The 22,250-nt window shown below is 38.9% G+C and overlaps 1 pseudogene; it reads right to left on the reverse strand.

The window, feature by feature from the left end:
* Positions 1–3,226: 3,226 nt before the first annotated feature.
* Positions 3,227–20,456, reverse strand: LOC120227355 (annotated as a pseudogene).
* Between the last annotated feature and the right edge of the window lie 1,794 nt (positions 20,457–22,250).

Genomic DNA, 22,250 nt, shown 5'->3' on the forward strand with positions numbered 1-22,250 from the left:
AGGAGACCACCGAAATAGATATAAAAAAGAGAGGAAAGGGAATTTACTTTAAGATTGAAGAGGATGGACAGGATTACAAAGTTATTTAAGAAGTAGAGAATCTATACAATTTGGTAACTAATTAAATGGTGAAAAATGAAGAAAAACAAGTTAGTGATTATTCCTAGCCTTCTTGGTAGATTGGATAAATGAAAAAATATACATGCAATACAAGTGAAGAAAGGTTTTAAGTTTACTCTTTAGAGGGAAGGGCAGAGGAGATTGGTAGATAATAAGGTATTTTCTAACATGATGGGATGGAGATACCTGCAAGAAATTTAAATAGATATGTTCAATTTGGTGTTTGGTAATATAAGTGTATTGTTCCGGAAAGAGTTACTAGATGATGATAAATCACTCGATATTGATGAATATATCAATGACTTTGTAAGACATGGTTATAACTGAAATTAACAAATATAATGATAACATAACCAAGAATGGAAACTTCAGGACACACTTTTACTTATGGGAAATAAAGGTATGCCATTGAAGAAGGGAATTTGGAAAGGAAACCAAGAATAGGTACAAAAAGGAAAAATACCAGAAAAAGAATCACGTCATCAAGTCCAAGAAAAGAATATCTTTCAAGGAAAGTGTAATAAATAATATCATATATGATAGTGTTCAAAGAGAATGACTAAAGAAACATCCTTCACCTAAACCACAGCAATTTCTTACTTGACACATCCCCAAAGGTAAAAGAATCAAGAGCAAAAATAAACTATTGGGACCTCATCAAGATTAAAAGATTCTGCACGGCAAAGGAAACAATCCACAAAACTAATAGGCAACCGACGGGATAGGAAAAGATAGTTGCTAATGACATATCAGATAAAGGGTTAATATCTAAAATCTATAAGGAACTCACCAAACCCCACACCTGAAAAACAAACAATCCAGTGAAGAAATGGGCAGAAGATATGAACAGACACTTCTCCAAAGAGAACATCCAAATGGCCAACAGACACATGAAACGATGCTCTGCATCCCTCCTCACCAGGGAAATACAAATCAAAACCATACTGAGATACCACCTCAAGCCTGTCAGAGTGGCTAAAACGAGCAAATCAGAGAAGTCTAAATGCTGGCGAGGATGTGGAGAAATGGACACCCTCCTACACTGTTGTTGGGAATGTAAGGTGGTGCAACCTCTCTTAAAGACAGTATGGAGGTTCCTCAAAAAATTAAAAATAGAAATCCCTTATGTCCCAGCAATAGCACTACTAGGAATTTACCCAAGGGATACAGGAGTGCTGATGCATAGGGGCACATGGACCCCAATGTTCATAGCAGCACTCTCAACAATAGCCAAAACATGGAAAGAACCTGTGTCCATCAACGGATGAATGGATCAAGAAGATGTGGTATATTTATACAATGGAATACTACATGGCAATAAGAAAGAATGAAATCTGGCCATGTGTAGCAACATGGATGGAACTAGAGGGTGTATGCTGAGGAAAATAAGTCAGGCAGAGGACAGATACCATATATTTGCACATATAAGTGGATTAGGAAGAAGCTAACGTAGGACCATGGGGGAGAAGAAAAGGCAAAATAGTGTGGGAGAGGGAAGGAGGCAAACCATGAGAGACTCTTGAATACTGAGAACAAACTGAGGGCTGATGGGGGTGGGGGAGAGGGAAAGGGCATGATCGGCATGCAGGAGGGCACTTGTGATGAACACTGGGTGTTTTATGTAAACCAACTTGAAAATAAACTATTTAAGAAAAATATATTTGTGAAGACACTTAAAATTTATATTTCTCCATGACAACTCAATTTCCAAATGACTTTTCTTGATCTTGTTTTTTAAAATAAAAATTACTCTTCTAAATTTTTAATGTTAAAGTATTGATCTAGATAATAGTTTTGGAGAAGACCATTATAACATTTATCTCTCTCTCTCTCTCTCTCTCTCTCTCTCTCTCTCACACACACACACACACACACACACACACACACACGCACACAAAAGCTCCCAGGACATTTTGTTCCTTTAAAGCTAGAATTTTTACAATACTTACAAGCTTTTGAGACAAATAGAGGGAAATTTGCGACTGGTAAAAGGGATTGGTAGACTTTAAATTATTTCTGAAATCACATCCAATGGCCTATAAAGACTAGATTTATTAAACACATTTATTAAACACATTAAACAAATAAGATGTTCAAATATCTTTAGCCAGACACACAGTATGTATTTCTGGCAGGAATAAAAACACTTCATGAATTCAAAGGGTGTTTTTAAAGAATGTGCAAAAGATACTTTCCTTACAAAATCTGGATGCACTCCTGAAGATGGCAAGGAATGAGCCAACAACCTGAATATCCCAGGAAGACAAAACAAAGCCCAGGTTTTTTTTTTTTTTTAATTAATGTGTTTTATTATTTCTGAGAGAGAGAGGGAGATGCAGCATGAGCAGGGGAGGGTCAGAGAGAGGGAGATACAGAATCTGAAGAATGCTCTAAGCTCTGAGCTAGCTATCAGCACTGAGCTTGAAGTGGGGTTCAAACCCACGACCCATGAGATCAATACCTGAGCCGAAGTTGGACACTCAACAGACAGACTGAGCCACCCAGGTGCCCCAAAACCCATTTCTTAGAATTCAAAAAGTGCTAATAGCAGGAGACTTTAATACTACACTTACAGCAATGGAGAGATCACCTAGACAGAAAATCAATAAAGAAACAATGGACTTAAATGACACATTGGACCAGATGGATTGACAGATATATTTAGGAAGAAATTCCCCGCCTGACAGTGGCAGCCCCCTCCACATATCAACCAAAGCCAAGAACACAGGCCTGCAAACATCACGAGTAAGTGCGGTTCCTTTTAACAACTCAGCAGCAGGTGTGCAGAGAAGTGTCTGGTGGGACGACCACCAGGGGGGCAGGCAGAAGACTGGATAATTAGAAATCATAGTCCTAAGTCCCCAGGCTTGAAAAATGAAAAGTTCATTCTGTGAATCCCGCTGCTCTTCTCCAGCTCCACAGATCTACCCTGTTCTCTGTGGGGTGCCAGCTCCCCCCGCCTCTGGCGGGATGTCTCCCTCCCCGCCCCTCCAATGCCAATCCGTGGTCTGTAGTTCCTGCGTCCAGGTGGCTGTGGGTCCCTCCTTGGAGGAAGAAGGCAGGTTCCCAGGAGCCAAAGGTCCACGGGGAGGCTCGCATGCCGGGCACTACAGCAGCTTGACGTAATTCTGTGAAATCAGCCCCCTCTTGCCATTCAGAGTCCCTTCTAGCCAGCCAGGTTCCCTTGAGGTTTGTACATCCTCAAAAATCGCTCCTATTTCAAAAGATAATTTTGAGCTGTGTTCTGCTTCGCACGGGTACACTGCTCGAGCCTTCTGGTTGACAATGCTTTCGGGTGGCTTGTCCACTATGGTGGCAGGAAGAGAGACAGGGGAAGGCAGTGGCTTGGGGGAAGGCGGTTTGATCGCTGGGCTGCAGCTTGGGGTGGTCGGGGACTGCGTGTTAAGCCACTGGAAAATGGGTGATAGTGTCTGGAAGGGGACAGGGGATGCCCAGTCCCCAAAGCTGCCCCCATCTGAGAGAAGGTGGGTTTTGTCTGGTCCAGGAGGACGGTGGACAGCTGTGGTCGTGGGAGAAGGGGAGGAAAGTGAATCTAGATTACTGGTAGGGGTGTCCTCCTTAGGAAGGTTAGGACTGTTACCATCTTCCAACTCCAGACAAAGATTATACACAGCCACGGGTCTCTTAGTCCTCTGGCCTGGTCTCGATTGCCTTCGTGGCGCATTTGGGGGTGATGTTGACAGGGAGGCTAGCTCCGGGGATGTGGCATCGGGCAGGGTCCTAAATATCTTTTCATGGTTTTCAAGTAAGATTTCCACAACGATATTCTGAAACTTCAAATCCATGATGGCAGCAACAGTTTTTTTCCTGGGGCCTCATCAAAGTTGGTCCAAACACCGCTCCCAAATTTGCCATAGTCATTAGGTTCTACTTGGAGTGATATGAAACATTTGTTAAATGTTTCACCAAAATATCCAACAGTACTTTATTTTTCTCTGGCAGTTTGTGTACCAAGAAATAGATAGCATTGACACGAGATTCTGGGCTTCCACTTTTGGCTGGAACAATGAAATCTCCATGTAACTCATAGGTCATAAGAGGCTCTGGAAGACTCCTCAAATACTATTTCAGGGCACTTGTTATCGTCTTCACTTCCCAGTCTACGGAATTCTTCAAGTCCACCTCATTGCATGTTTTTACATCCATCAACATACTCAGAAGTTTCTGGACCTTTGAACTCACCCTCACAACTCTGTACAATCCTTGGTCATTTATACCTTGTGTTTCAACTGCACTGATGAATTTTCTGAGAATTGTGAATCCCACCTATTCCAACTGTGCACTTCCTTCTGGTCTTGGGATGATAGCTCTATTAAAACTATGTAACAGAGATTCTTTTAAACCCAGAGCTTCCAACCAGTGCTTCCTTTCCTCTTCAGAAAATGACTGCATGTTCAAGGAAACGCCAGGCCAGTCAACAGCTTCTACATCAAAACAAAACCTTCTGTCAAGGGAGTCAGTATGCCTCTTGGTACATTTTTTCAAAAAGAACACTTCTCCATCCCCAAGTTTCCACCCAGATCTGTGTTCAAATGGGATTATGTTGAACTTCTTGGCTGCTTTCCGATACATGCAGTAGTGTTTGACCCAACTGGAACCGAATGGAGCAGGCCTTTTTTCTTGTACATACAGGTAGCCTTCTGCTGTGAACTGACTTGCCCATTTGTGGTCCTTGGGATTCTGTCTGATTTTGTTCATCAGATCTTCCACTTCTGACCTTGTTTCTTCAAAACGATTCCGTGTATTCTGAATGCTGATTTGTAGTTCCATTTTGTGGAACGATTGAAGTCGTTGGCAAGTTCATATCCCTGATGATAGAAAGTAAACATTCCCTGAAAAAATGACAGCATAAGCTCGACAAACTCGATCTTCTTTCTTTCTTGACTCCTGAAGCTTACATACATACTCAATAGACAATTCATAGAAGTGCTGCTGGTTTTGCTCCACTTGCATATCTGCCTCTTGTAAATGTGAGTCTTTCTTTTTGGCTGAAAAATTCAAATGCTTATCAGTGAGACTATAGTTCTTTTCTGTTTCTTTGTCAAACTTTTTTTCTTCCTCTACATCTTGAGGCTATGGATGTCACTATCTTCTCAAGTGCGTGTGGCAAATTTTCCAAGATAGATCTCAAACTGGGACATAAGCAGCCCCCAATAAATATAAAAGAATTGAGATCAAACCATGCACACTTCCAGATTACAACCCTATGAAACTCGAAATCAATCACAGGAAGAAGTATGGAGAACCTCCAAAAACATGGAGGTTAAAGAACACCCTACTAAAGAACGAATGGGCCAGTCAGAGAAGAAATTTAAAAATATATGGAAACATGGGGCGCCTGGGTGGCTTAGTCGGTTAAGCGTCCGACTTTCGCTTAGGTCATGATCTCACGGTTCGTGGGTTCGAGCCCCGCATCGGGCTCTGTGCTGACTGCCAGCTCAGAGCCTGGGGCCTGTTTCAGTCTGNCTCTGTGCTGACTGCCAGCTCAGAGCCTGGGGCCTGTTTCAGTCTGTGACTCCCTCTCTCTCTGACCCTCCCCTGTTCACGCTGTCTCTCTCTCTCTCCTAGAAATAAATAAAAAAAAAAACATTTAAAAAATAAAAAAAATAAAAATAAAAATAAAAATATATGGAAACAAATGAAAATGAAAATGCAACAATCCAAACTCTATGGGATATAGCGAAGGCAGTCCTAAGAGGAAAGGACATTGCATTCCAGGCCTATTTCAATAAATTAGAAAAAGCGCACGTGTAAAATCTAACAGCGCACCTAACGCAACTAGAGGGAGAGCAACTAGAGCAGCCCAAACCCAGTAGAAGAAGAGAAATAATAAAAATCAGGGCAGAAATAAACAACATAGAAATCACAGAAACAGCTGAACAGATCAATGAAACAAAGTGTTGGTTTTTTGAAAAAATAAACGAAATTGAAAAACCTCGGGCTAGGCTTCTCAAAAAGAAAAGAGAGAGCACTCAAATAGACAAAATCATGAATGAAAATGGACTGACTACAACCAACCCCTCAGAAACACGAGCAATTATCAGGGAATACTATGAAAAATTATATGCCAACAAACTGGACAACTTAGAAGCAATGGGCAAATTCCTAAACACACACTCACTACCAAAATTCTCACAGGAAGAGATAGAAAATCTAAACAGACCCGTAAGTAGTGAGGAAATCGAATCAGTGATCAAAAATCTCCCAACAAATAAGAGCCTTGTGACAGATGGCTTCCCTGGGGAATTCTACCAGACGTTTAAAAAAGAATTAACGCCCATTCTTCTCAAGTTATTCCAAAAAATAGAAATTGAAGGAAAACTTCCACACTCATTTTATGAAGCCAGCATCACTTTGATTCCCAAGCAGACAGAGGCCCAAGAAAAAAGGAGAACTACAGGCCAAAATCCTTGATGAATACAGATGCAAAAATCCTCAACAAGATACTTGCAAATCGAATCCAACAGCCCATAAAAAGAATTATCCACAAAGATCAAGTGGGATTCTTTCCTCGGTTACATGGCTGGTTCAACATTTGCAAATCAATCAGTGTGATACATCACATCAACAAAAGAAAAGATAAAAACCATATGATCCTGTTGATAGATGCAGAAAAAGCATTTGACAAAATACAGCATGCCTTCTTAATAAAGACCTTCGAGAATGTCGGGATAGAAGGAACTTACTTAAATATCATAAAAGCCATCTATGAGAAGCCCTCAGGTAACATCATCCTCAATGGGGAAAAGCTGAGAGCTTTCCCCCTGAGATCAAGAAGACGACAGGGATGTCCACTCTCACCACTGTTGTTTAACAAATTGCTGGAAGTCCTAGCATCAGCCATCAGACAACAAAAGGAAATCAAAGGCATCAGAATTGGTAAAAAAATCAAACTTTCACTTTTCGCAGACGACAAGATACTCTACCTAGAAAACCCGACAGACTCCACCAGAAGCCTACCTGAACTGATCCAAGAATTCAGCCAAGTTGCAGGGTACAAAATTGACATACAGAAATCGGTTGCAATTTTATACACCAACAATGAAGCAACAGAAAGAGAAATCAAGAAGCTGATCCCATTCACAGTTGCACACACACACACAAAAAAAAAAAAAAAAAACATAAAATACCTAGGAATAAACCTAAGCAAGGATATAAGAGATTTATATGATGAAAACTACAGAAACTTTATGAAGGAAATTGAAGAAGACACAAAGAAATGGAGAAACATTCCATGATCATGAATTGGAAGAATAAATAGAGTTAAAATGTCATTACTACCCAAAGCAATCTACACATTCAAAAGGTAACAGCGGGAAGGTAATAGCTAATCACAAGGAAATAATGATCATTCAACAATTTTTCTGGATTTGGAAAGAGACAATGTGAAATTTTACCTGTTTTCTTGAATTGCTTCAGGAGGTAATCTATTTACAAAAATTTTTGAGGATCAGCCTGGGGTTTAAAACAGTTTTTAACTATGACCCTTAGTTCAGTCTTTCACCAAAGATTGAAAGATGCCTGAAGAGGATCACCTGGAGCCATGGATGATCATATTTTAAAAGGTAACAGCTGATTGGTAGATTAAGATGACAGTGTACTAAGAGGAGCCTATACCTTCCTCGTCCATTTAACACAGATGGATAAATATAAAATTATTCTGTACACCCAAGATATGAATCTCAGTATTGAGAGAATGAACTGCATAATTGGAGGGAGAGGAGAAGCCACATTGTGGAAGGTAGGAGGTAGAAAGGCATGATATGAGGGAGAAAAGAATCATAGGTTCTACAGAAGGGAGAAAGCCCTCATCATGGAGAAAGGAGAGAGACACAGAGAAAGAGAGAGACAGAGACAGAGAAGTTCATATGTGATTGCACAAGAAAAGCACTTCCCCAAAAGTATTGGCTGGGTAAACAAGAGTGGATTATTTTTCTGAGTTTTTTTGTCACTAGTGGAGCTCAAACAGTGGATTTTTAGAAGCCGATGCTATACTTGGAATAGAACCTGTTGGGCACAATGGTGCTTCCATGGAGAAGAAGAGAAGAGTCCCAGGAGTGGAATAAGTGATCTGAGGATCCCTTGGGACACACTGAAACAGACAGTTTTCCCTTCTTGGAGTGCATCTGAGAGATAGGGTATTACCTCTCAGGGAACAAAAGAGCAAGTGGGCATCATTGTGCTGCCCTGTTCCTTAGTATAGGGACAGAGGTCGTCCATGTGCAGCAAGTCTACTAACTATAGAGTTCTGCAAAGCTTCGGCTCTAGTGGAAATAGGTTCTGGCATCTTTTAACAAGCAGATCAGAGCACGTCTAGTTAAAAATCACTGCACTCTGGACAAGGTCCAAACACTCCCTAATGCAGGCAAAGAGAAATTTTGCAGACGACTGACCTGAAAGAAAGAGAACCCAAAGGACATCAGCAGAGTGCACATCACATACACCAGAAACAAGTCCTGAAGCACCAGGCCCTGGAAAGTATATTACCTCTTCTTCGTAAAGTCGTTACTCTCAAGAGTAGGAAAGATAGCAGGCTTCCCCAACAAACAGAAGAGACCTAGACAAAATCCCAAGTCAGAAGAATTCATCCCAAAAGAAGGAAGAAGGAAAGGTCAATCAAGAATCTAATTAAAAATTATAAAAGTAATCTGATTGATCCAGAATTTAAAACAATAATACTTCCTGGGCTTGATAAAAACATAGAAGATATGAGGAAGTCCCTTACCACAGAGATAAAAGACCTATGAACGAGTCAAGTTAAAATTTTAAAAATGCTATAACTGAGTGGGTTATAACTGACTGGATGTAATGACATCAAGGATGGAAGAAGCAGAGAAATGAATATGTGATATAGAAGATAAAACTACGGAAAATAATGAAGCTTAAAAGAAGAGAGAAAGAAAAATATGAGATCACAACTGTAGACTTAGGGAACTCATCAACTCCATAAAGCATAATAAGATTCATATCATAGGAGTCCCAGAAGAAGAGAGGGAAAAGTAAGCAGAAGGTTTTTTTCAGCAAATTCTACCTGAAAATGTCCCCAATCTGAAGAAGGAAAGAGAAATCCAAATTCATAAGTCATACAGAATTCCCATCAAAATCAACAAAGGCAGGCCAATAACAAGACACAGTGCAATAAAATTTGGAAAATACAGAGATTAGAAACATATAGTGAAAGGAGCAAGGGAAAATACCTAACTTATAAGGGAAGACAAATAAGGTTAGATCTATTCACAGAAACTTGACAAGTAAAATGGTAGTGGAATGATATATTCAATGAGCTTAATGGGAAAATATGCAGCCACGAATACTTTATCCAGAAAGGCTTTCATTCAGAATAGAAAGACAGATAAAGAGTTTCCCAGATAAAGAAAGAGTAAAGAAGTTCAGGACTACTTATCCAGTTTTGCAAGAAATATTAAAAGGGTCTATGTGAGTGGAAAGAAAAGCCAAAAGTGACAAAGACTAGAAAAGTACAGATAAATTGTCCAGAAACAATGACTTAACAGGTAACATAATGGCACTAAATTCATATCTATAAATAATCACTCTGAATGGAAATGTACAAACTATTCCAATCGAGAGACATAGGGTATCAGAATGGATTAAAAAAAGCAGCAACAACAAAATAAGATCCTTCAACATTCTTCCTACAAGATTGTTATTTTATCTTATTTTAAACCTAAAGACACCTTCAGATTGAAAATGACAGGATGGGGAAACATGTATTATGCAAATGGATGTCGAAAGAAAGCCAAGGTAGCAATACTTACATGGGATAAACTACATTTTATCTCAAAGATTTAACACAAGGTGAACAAAAGACACATTATCATAATGAAGATGACTATCTAAAATAAGATCTAACAATTGCAAATATTCATGCTCCAACTTGGACAACACCAAAATGTATAAAACAATTAATAACAATTACAAAGGACTTAATAGATAATAATACAATAATAGTAGTGGACTTTAATACCCGACTTACATCAATGGATGGATTACCTAAGAAAAAAAATCATCAAGGAAACAATGGCTTTGAATGACACACTGGACCAGATGAACTTAACAGATATATTCAGAACATTCCATCCTAAAGTAGCACAATACACATTCTTTTGAAGTGCACATGGGACATTCTCTAGAATAGATCACAGATGAGGTCACAAATCAGGCCTCAAAGAACATTAAAAAAAAATTGAGGTCATAGCATGCTATGACATCTTTACTGATCACAACCCTCTTCAAAAAAATTTTAATAGTTTTATTTATTTTTGAGACAGAGAGAGAAAGAGCATGAGCGGGGGCCGTGCACAGAGAGAGGGAGACACAGAATCAAACAAGCTTCAGACTCTGAGCTGCCAACACAGAACCCGATGTGGGAATTGAACCCACAAACCAGGGAATCATGACCTGAGCCGACGTCGGACACATAACCGACTGAGCCACCCAGGCGCCCTACACAACGCTCTTAAACCTGAAGTCAACCACAGATAAAAACTTTGGAATGAGCACAAATACATGGACATTAAAAAACATTGTAGTAACGAATGAGTGAATGAACAAGGAAATTAAAGAGGAAATTAAAAAGAAAAATAAGCAAATGAAATTACAAACATGATAGTTCAAAACCTTTGGGAAGCAGCAAAAGCAGTCCTAACAGGGAAATATATAGCAATACAGACTTAGCTCAAGGAGCAAGAAAATTCTCAATCACACAACCTAACCTCACACCTAAAGAAGCTAGAAAAGGAAGAGAAAATTATGCATTAAACCAGCAGAAGGGAAATGATAAATATTAAAGCAGAAATAAATGATACAGAAACAAAAGAATTCAGTAGAACAGATCAATAAAACTAAGACCTTATTCTTTGAAAGAATTAATAAAATTGAAAAACCTCTAGCCAGACTTACCAAAAATAAAATAGAAATGACCCAAATAAATAAAACAATGAATGAAAGAGAAGAGGTCACAACCAACACCACAGAAATACAATTATAAGAGGATAGTATGAAAAATTATATTCCAACAAATTGGGCAATGTGAAAGAAATGAATAATTTCTAGAAACATATAAACTACCTATTCTGAAACAGGAAGAAATAAAAATTTTAACAGATCCAAAACCAGCAAAGAAATTGAATCACTAATAAATAATATCCCAACAAACAAAAGTCGAGGGCCAAATGGCTTCCCAGAAGAATTCTACCAAACATTTTTTAAAAAGCTAGTGCCTATTTTTCTGATTTCAAAAAAAAAAATAGAAATGGAAGGAAATCCTCCAAACACATTCTATGAAGCCAGCAATATTTTGATTTCAAAATCAAACAAAGACCCCAGTTAAAAGGAAAATTACAGGCCAATATCCCTGATGAACATTGCTGCAAAAATTCTCAATATGATATTAGCAAATCAAATCCAACAGTACATTAAAAGCATCATTCTCCACAATCGAGTGTGATTTATTCTTAGTCTGCAAAGATATTTCAATATTCTTTTTTAATATTTTTAATGTTTTTTTAAAATTTATTTCTAGGAGAGAGAGAGAGACAGCGTGAGCAGGGAAGGGTCAGAGAGAGAGGGAGTCACAGATTGAAACAGGCTCCAGGCTCTGAGCTGGCAGTCAGCACAGAGCCCAATGCGGGGCTCGAACCCATGAACCGCGAGATCATGACTTAAGCGAAAGTCGGACGCTTAAGCGACTAAGCCACCCAGGTGCCCCTACTAGTACTATTTATTATGTAGAAAACACAGATTTTCTTATTGCCAATTTATGATTTTAATATTAGTTATTTTTAAGCATTATTCACAATGCCTGAATATGGCAATATTCAGGCCCTAATAGTCTGAGAATATTGCCTTTGACCAGAAGCTTAATGTCATTTTGAAATAATATTCATTCTTGTATGTTTGTGTATTAAAGCCTAAAAGGCCCTCAAAGATAATAAAGATCTTAAAACTTAATGAATGTGACCAACTCCACGATTTGATTCTTTGGTTATGGTGGATATTTTGTCAGATTTTGTGCTGATTAAGCCTCTGTTACACTACAAATTTTTTGCATAATGGATATAAGTGTCTCCACAGAAGCCATCTGAGAGGCAAGAAAATTGGTCGTTGTTAAGGAACTACACACAGAAAGGCATTAAACAGCAGCTCTGTGTAGAAGAAATGACACTATTTTAAATATAGGTTTGGGGAAATGTAAATAAAAATATGATTTACACCATTTGGAGCCATCTTCCTTTGTATTAAAAACATGGAATAATTTTTAGTCTTGGAGGGCTTAAAAACAAGTAATAATATATTTCTCATGATTTTTTTTGCTGACCGTTCAGAGGAATATTTAGAGGGCTTTCCCTTCTCAGGCAGTCAGCACCAAAGTAGTTATTCATCTGGTAGTTTACAGAGGTGCTACAACTTCCAGTTAGAAAAACATACATTAAAAGCCACTGTAAGGCACTCTAGGAGGTCTGCTAATGGCTGTGATTAATGGCTATGCATCTACAGAGATTGCACATAGGTCTTCACAGAGCTATTTGTAAATTGTCAACAGAAACCCACGCAGCCTCAGGTTACCAATCAGGAAGGTACGCATTGGAGTTGGTTAATTATAGTACCTCTTCTATGGCACCAGGATATGTATAATAATTCTCAGTAACTGAAAACTTCCAAAGACAAGCAATGAAATTAATTTGAAAGCAAAATCTTACAATGATGTATATTTGTTTCTTTATGCTTTTTAGGTCTCACAAAAAGAAACATGGATCTTATTTCAGTGTATAAAGTTTGTTCCCATACAATTCCCATGGCCTTTCCTTTGTTATATATGTCCTCATAAATGAGTTTGTTGCTATAGCAATTTTTTCTATACTTTAAAATCAAATCTAGAAAGAAAGGTATTTGTAGAACAACACATATGTCAATTTATATTCATACTAACTATACTCTTGAAGACGTCTATCACACAAATATGAATCCAAATTTAAATGTTTTCTTTGTCTCCCACACACACACACTTAAAATTTGCTACATTTTCCAATCTTTAGCTCACGGATAGACTATTTCAGAACTAAAGAGGAATAGCAGTTCTTTTATATGGTACAGCACTTTTCATTTGCCAATGCATTTATATCCATTTTTTTCTTGTAACCTCACAACATCCCAGTAGACAGGGCAGGCATTTACTTTAGAACAAATAGTAATGGCATAATTAATAATATAGCAAGGTGTATATAAGTGTTCTGATTATTATGATTACTTACTATACTTACTGTCTACATAATATTGCTTGTTTTATTTTCATTTTAAGAATGTTTAAAAGCCCTATAAAAATAAGAATTGGCCAATTTGCAGTTAAAAATCTTTGCTCAGAAATGCATCATAATTGTAATCAGTATTGATTACTTAATTTTCATAAAATCTAAGTTTAGAAATATATGAGTGACCCTAGAAAAAGTTTTAACATTTGTGAGTCAATAAGCTTCCTTAGTAATTCTTAAAATGCTCAAATTGCTTTTCAAAAAAGACTCAGTATAATTTAAAATTTGAAATATTAAAAGCAATCATTTACGTTTCAGTTAAGTATTTTTAATCTCATCTAATTATCTGTTAGGGACATATACCATCAAATACTTTTGGAATACCAGAGGAAAACAAAAAGTTTAAGTAAGTTAGAATAAGCACAGTAAATGAAAACAATTTTTTAATCTTTCACAACACAAATTAACCACAATAAGAAGTCATACTGATAGGATTTTTTGAGACAAATGTCAGTTAGGCAAGCAACTTTTAAAATGTTGTACTCTGTCAAAATTAAACCTAACTCAAATTTGTATAATAATGAAAATAGAGTAAATATGATAATAAAAAATGACATTAGATAATATTCAAGAGGTGGTGCTGTGCAATGACAATTTTTGGGACAGACTAGAACAGCAATAAATAAAAGTTTTCTTGGATTCTTCTCCAACCACTGACTCAAATCTATTACTCGACAATAAATGTGTAAATGTGTTCGTGTTACAGCAGGCTGACCTGAGTCCACTTAGCCCCTAAGACCTTATGACTGCATGAAGTGTTCCATGCTCCACCCCCTTCTGTTTTCCCCACATTAAAAAAAAATGGAGGAGAGGCAAGATGGCAGAGAGGTAGGTAGCTCCGTACATTTCACTCACCCCCATCTCTCAAACAGAGAAGGCCTGAAGCCATAGAAACCCTTACAGAATCCAGACGTTTGGGAGGAAAAGGAGACAGAGCTCGCTGATAAAGCCTTATAACATGAGTGTGAACTGGGGAAGATAAAAATGGCAGGGACTGGAAACACGGAGGGAGGGGAGGGAGGGGAGGGAGTTGTGGAGAGTCTAGGGGAAAAGAAGAGCAGCTGAAACTGCTCAATAAACTGTCGCTGTCCCTGGAGAAAAGAAAAAACTTCAGCTTGGGACACAGAGGGATCCAGGTTCCTGCTGTCCAGCTGACCCTGAGCCAGACGCACTGGTCCCAGACGACCCCAGGTGAAACCACCCCTCTGCTCGCTAGCCAGCTAGACCTGGAGAGGAAGCCATGAGCCTAAAGTCATGCTGCTGCTCTTCTGGCTCCACTCGATTCCCAGTGGGGAGGCGGCCAGCTTGACACTGTTCAGAGGGACTCGGCCTACGGGTTTATATTTAGGTCGATATCAATTGGGGCACGCAGACTAAGATCTGGAAATGAGGCCTGGTTTGGGATATAGAGCAAGGCCCACAGTGGCTACGCCTGTGGCAGAGGGGGATCGGATCCAAAAGAGTGAGTTGCAATGCTTGGTTGGAGAAGGGATTGGGGCACCGCCATTTTTCTCCCCACAGCCTCCAAGGCAGGACCTCACGGAACCACCTCAGGACCAGATGCAGTGGAGGCTAAGACCCGCCTACACCAAACCACACCCATCCACACTAGAGAGCTTTTTTTCTTTCTTTCTTTCTTTCTTTCTTTCTTTCTTTCTTTCTTTCTTTCTTTCTTTCTTTCTTTCTTTCATTCATTCTTTCTTTCTAATTGGAACCTGGGTCAAGACCAACATGGATGCACAACCATGATTAATTTTAGATCAATTCTTTCTATTGAGATATATTTTCCCTTGTCTCATTTGTAACCCTCGACTGGGCACTTTGGTCACTGGTTTAGGTATATTCTATACCTAAACTGCTACCTTTTTATCTCTCTCTCTCTGGAGTAATCAGACTATATAGTTTCTCTGAGTAACATTATTTTCGTTTCTTTCTCCTCACCTCTAACTATATTCCCCTCTTTCTCTTTCTGAATTAAGCCTCTTAGTTTCCCTGCCTGGGAATTTCTCATCCAATTTCGCTTCCTCCCACCCTGTCATTTCTCTCTTTGTATATGCTCTTCCATCAGCACTGCATGCACCCGGCTTTTTATTTATAGCTGGGAATTCTGGTTTTATGTACTTTGTCTTTTGGGTTTTTTTTTTATTTTATTTTTTTTAATTTATTTTTATTTTTATTATTTGTCTACCCTCCTTCCTCTTTTTTTTTGACACTTCTTTTTTTCTTTTTCTTTTTTCCTTTTGGTTTCCGTGTTTGTTGGATTTGTATGTGCATTTGTGTGCCTTTGTTCCCTGTGTGTTTGTCTGCCTGTTTGCGTTGCCAGGGCTACCTCAAGAAACAAGCCAAAGTACACATGGTGGAGAGTCCCAATACCACTACAAGTAGGGAAATAAAATAACCAAATCTCAACAAGAGAAACCAAGAGACATCATTCAAAATACACTTCCTGAATGCACAGTCTCTGACAGTCAAAGAGCCTTCTTCAATATAGCAGTACTCGCAGGTGCAGAGTGCATAACAAGCTTTTAAAACTAACAAGAGATAGAAAGCTAAACAAAAAGACGATACGGGAGAACTCTCCTCTAAATATATTCAGGGAGAAATGGCAGCTAAAGAACTGCTCAAAACAGATATAAGCAACATAACTGACCAAGAATTTAGAACAAGAGTCCTAAAATCAATTGCTGGGCTTGAAAAAGGCATGGAAGACATCAGAGAAACTATTGCTAAAAGACTATGGACCTTAAAAATAGTTGTGATGAGTTTGAAAAAGCTATCAATGAGATACATAATAAAACGGAGGTGTCCAATGCACGGATTGAAGTTGCAGAGAGGAAAATAGGTGAATTAGAAGACACAATTATAGAAAAAGAGGTAGCTGAGAAAAAGAGAGATAAGCAGACCCGGGAACACGAGAGGAGAGTTCGAGAGCTGATTGATACAATCAAACAGAACAATATCTTTATCATAGGAATTCCAGAAGTGGAATAGCATAAGAGGGAAAGGCGCTGAATGAGTACGTGAACAAATTATAGCAGTGAACTTCCCCAATTTGGGGAAGGAAACAGACGTTGAAATATAAGAGGCACAGAGAACTCCCCTCAGACTTACGTGAATTAATCTTCTGCATGACATATCATAGTGAAACTGGCAAAAGAAAAGGACAAAGAAAGAATTATAAATACAGCTAGGGATAAGAAGGCCCTAACATACAAAGGGAATCCTATGAGAGTTGTTACAGACCTATCTACTGAAACTTGGCAGGCAAGAAAGGAATGGCAAGAAATCTTCAATGTGATGGACAGAAAGAATATGCAGCCAAGAACCCTCTATCCAGTAAGCCTGTGATTAAGAATAGGATAGATAAAAGCTTTTCCAAATAAAAATTGAAAGAATTTGTCACCACTAAATCAGCCCTATAAGAAATTCTGAGGGAGACTCTATGAGGGAAATGTTGCAAGGAATGCAAGGTAAAAGAAGCACCACCATAAGCATGAATCCTACAAAGAACACAATGGCTCAAAACATATATTTTTAAATAATAAACCTGAATGTAAATGGACTAAATGCTCCAATGAAAGCCATAGGATAGCATAATGGATAAAACAAACAAACAAACAAAAAATATCCATCTGTTTGCTGTGTACAAGAAACACATTTTAGACCTGAGGACACTTTCAGACTGAAAGTCAAGGGATGGAGAAATATATATCATGCTACTGTAAGTCAAAAGAAAACTGGAGTAGCTATATTTATATCAGACAACCTGGACTTTAAAATAAAGGCAGTAACAAGGGATGAAGAAGGGCATTATATAATAATTATAGGGTCTATCCATCAGGAAGAGCTAACAGTTATAAATGTCTACGCACTGAATACAGAAGCACCCAAATATATAAAACATTAATCACAAACAGAAACAAACTTATAGATAAGAATGTGGTAATAGCAGGGGACTTTATAACTGCACTTACAGCAATGGATAGACCAAGTAGACAGAAAATCACTAAAGAAACAATGGACTTGAATGACATATTGGCCCAGATGGTTTTGACGGATACATTTAGAAGTCTACATCCTGAGGCAATGGAATTCACTTTCTTCTGAAACGTGCATGGCACATTCCCCAAGACAGATCACATACTGGGACATAAAGCAGCCTTCAATAAATATAAAAGAATTGAGATCATACCATGCACATTTTCAGATCACAATGCTATGAAACTTGAAATCAATCACAGGAAGAAGTCTGGAAAATTTCCAAACACATGGAAGTTAAAGAACTCCTTACTAAAGAATGAATGGGCCAATCAGGCAATGAAGGAAGAAATTCAAAAAAATATGGAAACAAATGAAAATGAAAATACAAGAATCCAAATTCTATGGGATACGGCAAAGGCAGTCCTAAGAGGCAAGTACATTGCACTCCAGGCCTATTTCAAGAAAGTAGAAAAAGTGCAGGTGTAAAATTTCACAGCGCACCTATAGGAACTAGAAAGAGAGCTACAAGACCACCCCAAACCCTGGAGGAGAAGTGAAGTAATAAAAATCAGGGCAGAAATAAACAATATAGAATCCCCAAGGGGAGAAAACTGTTAAAGAAATCAATAAAACCAAGAGTTGGTTTTTTGAAAAAATAAACAAAATTGAAAAACCTCAATACAGACTTCTCAAAAAAAAAAAAAGAGAGAGACAGAGAAAGTACCTAAATAAACAAAATCATGAATGAAAATGGACTTATTACAACCAACCCCTCAGAGATACAACCAATTATCAGGGAATGCTATGAAAAATTATATGCCAACAAACTGGACAACTTAGAAGAAATGGAAAAATTACTAAAACACATCTACTACAAAAACTCACACGGGAAGAAATAGAAAATCTCAACAGGATGATCGCTAGTGAATAAATCGAATCAGTTATCAAAAATCTACCAACAAATAAGAGCCCTGGACCTGATGGCTTCCCTGAGGAATTCTACCATACATTTAAAAAAGAATTAATACCCATTCATCTCAAGCTATTCCAAAAAAATAGAAATTGAAGGAAAACTCCCGACTCATTTTATTATTTTTTAAATTGATTTATTTTTTTAAGTAATTGCTTTATTTATTTATTTTTTAAATAAGTCTTTTCCAGAGAGTATTTTGCCTCCAATTAATTGAACCAACATAAAATAAATACACATCACGTTTTATTTTCCATTCGTTTCAAATGTCCAGAGTCATGAATTTCAATGATCTATTTGCATAGTAAGAGTAATTATTAATTTCAGCTGTGTCAGCAATCTGTAAGTATTTAGAGATGGTAAATAATTATCATGCTAATCAAAGGAACTAAAGTTATTTTCATTACATAAATAAGGATGTCCTAGATTTTTTCAGTTATAAACTATATTTCCATTTCTTCTAGAAATGACTTCAGAACCAAATGATATATTTTAAAATTTTGACATTTTTCAGATTAGTGTATATGAGAAATATACAAAAGAACCAGGTAGTGTCCAGTCTTGATAGGACATGAAACTAGGTTGAGCAAATCACTGACTAGTTAAATACAAACTACAGGAACATCATAAAACAGCATAATGAAATGATCTGGAGTATCTTTGAAGAGAACTCAGGCCTTAAAGAGCATCCCAGGTCTGGCAGGCACATTTTCTGTTTGATAGAGCAAGAGATTAGTGAGGAACAATAAGATGTAAAAGACAATGTAAGTAATAGGGAATAGATCAGTTATCTAAAACTCAATCTTGGCCTTTTGTAAACGCTGATGTGAATCCCAGCAGGAATAACTCACTATGTTTTCCACTGAAAACGGGCATTGGACTCGGTGCTCTTTTTATTTATTATTTATTTATTTATTATTTATTTATTTATTTTTTGCATATTGAAAAGTTATTATATTTTTTACAAATACTTTATTGTCAAATTGGTTTCCATATAACACCCAGTGATCATTCCCACAAGTGCCCTCTTCCATGCCCATCTCCCCCCCCCCCCCCACATCCATCAGTCCTCAGTTTGTTTCTCAGCATTCAAGAGTCTCTCATGGTTTGTCTCTCTCCCTTTCCCCCACCATTTCCCCCCTTGTTCTCCCCCATGGTCCTCCGTTAAGTTCCTCCTAATCCTCCTATACGTGCAAACATGTGATATTTATCCTTCCCTGCCTGACTTATTTCGCTACGCAAAACACCCTCAATGTCCATCCATGTTGCTACAATGGGCCAGATTGCATTGTTTCTCATTGCCATGTAGTATTCCATCGTATAGATAAACCACATCTTTATCCATTCGTCCGTTGATGGACACTCGCAGTTTCATTCGGAGTTGCCTGGGACGAGTGCATCCCTCCTAGGGTCAGCTGGACAGCAGGAAACCGGGTCCCTCTGTGTCCCATCACTCCAAATATTAACTTGTGGTAAAATCCCTCAGAGCATTGCATTCCCCCTGGGAATCCAGCAGAACCAGAAGCACAAAGGCACTGCTGTCGCGCGTCCCCTCCAGGTAGGGCTGGAGAGGGAAGAGCAGTTTTACCCTGTGTGGCCTTGGACCAGTGCATCCCGCCTAGGGTCAGCTGGACAGCAGGAAAAGGGCCCTTCTGTGTCTTGTCGCCCAAAATGTAAACTTGCAGGCCAATCCCTCAGAGCAGTTTCAAGCCTCTGGCATCCCCACTGGGGATCCAGGGAAGCCAGAAGCAGAAAGGCGCAACTGCTGCGCGTCCCCTACAGGTCGAGCTGGCGAGCGGGGAGCAATTTATTCAGGGGTCGCCTGGGATGAGTGCATCCAGCCTAGGGTCAGCTGGAGAGCCGAAACTGGATCCCTCTGTGTCCTGACTGGAGGTTTTTCTCTTCTCCAGTGACAGGAAAAGAATCTTGAGTAGTTTCGGCCATGCTTTCTTCCCCCCACTCCCCAGACTCACTGCAGCTTCCCGGAGAGGGGGATCCCCCTTCCCTCTGTGTCTCTCCTTGTGGCCCGATTTCATCTTTCCCAGTTTCCATTCACGTTAGAAGGTTTTCTCAGCGGACTCTGTCTCGTTTTCCTCCCAAACTCCTGGATTCTGTAAGGGTTCCTATGGCTTCAGGCCTTCTTTGTGTGAGATATGGAGCGAGTGAAATGTACGGAGCTCCCTACTTCTCTGCCATCTTGCCTCACCTCCCGAAAAGTCCTAGATTTTAATCCAGATATCATGGCAGGTAAGCCATAGATTACAGTCTAGGTTCCGTGCTTTACAAGCTTTGTAACATTATATACATTTTTCTTACTCTATATTTATTTTTGTTTTCTCATTTAAATAAAAATAAATAGTATTGCATTTACATCAAATGTGATTAAGTGTGCATAATGTCCCTGGTGTATTTCAATAAATAGTATAGAGGGGGGTCTTGGTGGCTCAGTAGGTTAAGTGTCTGACTTCAGCTCAGGTCATGATCTCACGGTTTGTGGGTTTGAACCCCGCATCAGGTTCAGTGCCGCCAGCTCAGAGCCTGGAGCCTGTTTCAGATTCCTTGTCTCCCTTTCTCTCTGCCTTTCCCATGCTCGCATTCTGTCACACTCTGTCTGAAAAATAAACATTTAAAAATTAATAAATACACAAACAAATAATAAAATAAAATAAAATAAAAATAAATTAAATAAATAATATAGGGACACTTGGGTGGCTCAGTCAGTTAAGCATCTGACTTCAGCTCATGGCATGCTCTCACATTTTACAAGATCAAGCCCTGCATTGGGCTCTGTGCTGATAGTTCAGAGCCTCGAGTCTGCTTCAGATTCTGTGTCTCCCTTTCACTCTGTTCCATCCCTACTCTCACTCTCTCTGTCTCTCCGTCTCTCTGTCACTGTCTCTCTCTCTGTCTTGAAAATAAAGATTTTAAAATATTAATATAAATAGTATATAGTACAAGCTTATTAAAAGAATCAATTAAGAATATTTACTAGGAGGAGGGGCAAGATGTCAGAGAAGTAAGGAACTCCGTATGTTGCACTCGATATGGAGAAACGGGCACCCTCCTACACTGTTGGTGGGGAATGTAAAGTGGTGTAGCCCTCTGGAAAACAGTATGGAGGTTCCTCAAAAAATTAACACTAGAACTCCCTTATGACGGAGCAATAGCACTAGGAGGAATTTACCCATCAGATATAGGAGTGGTGATGCATAGGAGCAGATGGACCCCAGTGTTCATAGCAGCACTCTCAACAATATCCAAAACACGGAAAGAGCCTAAGTGTCCATCAACGGACAAATGGATCAAGAAGATGTGGTTTACCTATACCATGGAATACTACATGGCAATGAGAAATCATGAAATCGGGCCATGTGTACCAACATGGATGGACCTTGATGGTGTTATGCTGAGTGAAATAAGTTAGGCAGAAGACAGCTACCATATGTTTGTACATATAGGAGGATTAGGAGGAACTCAACGGAGGACCCTGGGGAAGAAGAAGGGGGGAAATACTGGGGGAAAGAGAGGGAGGAAAACCATGAAAGACTCTTGACTATTGAGAACAAACTAAGAACTGATGGGTGTGTGGGGGATGTAGGAGATTGGCATGAAGAAGGGTACTTGTTGGGATGAGCACTGGGTGTTGTTGGAAACCTGATTGACAATAAACTATTTATTAAAAAAAGAAAATTTACTAGAAGGTTAATCTAGTCCACAAAAACATTAGTAGCTCTGTGGGAGCCCGACAGTGACCACAAGAAAGCGTGGTTAGGGACGCGGGGATGTGCCTGCACGCGGGGCTCCCTGCCTGGGCAAAGCATGCCTGCAAA

The sequence above is a fragment of the Hyaena hyaena genome, unplaced genomic scaffold (genome assembly GCF_003009895.1).
Source record: "Hyaena hyaena isolate Hyena2069 unplaced genomic scaffold, ASM300989v1 scaffold_2213, whole genome shotgun sequence".
NCBI lineage: Eukaryota > Metazoa > Chordata > Mammalia > Carnivora > Hyaenidae > Hyaena > Hyaena hyaena.